Consider the following 972-nt stretch of genomic DNA (forward strand, 5'->3'; position numbering starts at 1 on the left):
TTCCCCCTCCACAGTTACCCTGTGGACTCTCTCCAGAGCATTCTTCTCTCCACAGATGTCTAGCCGGGTGTACAAGGGGATTCCCCCCCAAGTGCGGGGTCGGGCCTGGTCGCTTCTACTGGGTGTGGACAAGGTCAAGATGCAGAACCCAGGCAAATACCAGGTATGGCCCTTCTCCACTCAAGCAGACACAGCACACACAGGCCTGGCATGGTCAGGAGCCCGGGTGCCCTATCTGGGGAAAGCGGTGCCTGCAGGGTGCTCACGTGCACATCCCAGGGATCTGGGGCTCCACGCCCGTCCTGCTTTTTCACAGCAATGTCTCCTACAACCTGGCCTTGAAGTTTCTCTCTCTCTCTTCTGGCGCATTCTCTTTATGAGTAGTATGTCACCAAGTCTGGCCAACACTCAAAGGAACGGGAGTTAGGCTGCACCTTTTCCAGCGAGGTATGTCACAGCATTTTGGGCATATCATCAAAGCGTCCCAATGTTGAAAGGGTCAGAAAGCTCACAGGTGAGGAAGAAGAGCAGCAGCCCTAGGAGGCAGCGGTGGTGGACGCAGGTCATCCCCATCCAGCAGGATTCACCACGTTGTGAGAGCGAGCGGTGCCCAGGGTGTGGGGACAGCCCCCACCCTCCAGCATGGGGGCTGCACGTGATGGGCACTCTGGGCACACCTGACAGTGATAGGACCAGGATGCACCCAGACCACGTGGCACCTGCCCCAGCCATGCCTGGACACCTGAATTTCAGGTGGAACACAACAGTAGAAAGAAGGAGATTAAAAATGCAAGATCAGATGGAAAACCAAAAGAGCTAGGAGAAGAAAACGAAAACACAAAAGTAGTTTTCTGAAAAGGCCAGTTTCAGCACAAAACTTCTCCCAAGCATAGTGCAAGGAAAGAAGGGAGAAAAAATGTGAGGAATTTGTAGAAAGGGGGCACTGAGCACAGGCAAGGTGAGGATAAAGGG

Source organism: Galeopterus variegatus, unplaced genomic scaffold, assembly GCF_000696425.1.
Source record: "Galeopterus variegatus unplaced genomic scaffold, G_variegatus-3.0.2 Scaffold7900, whole genome shotgun sequence".
NCBI classification, from domain to species: domain Eukaryota; kingdom Metazoa; phylum Chordata; class Mammalia; order Dermoptera; family Cynocephalidae; genus Galeopterus; species Galeopterus variegatus.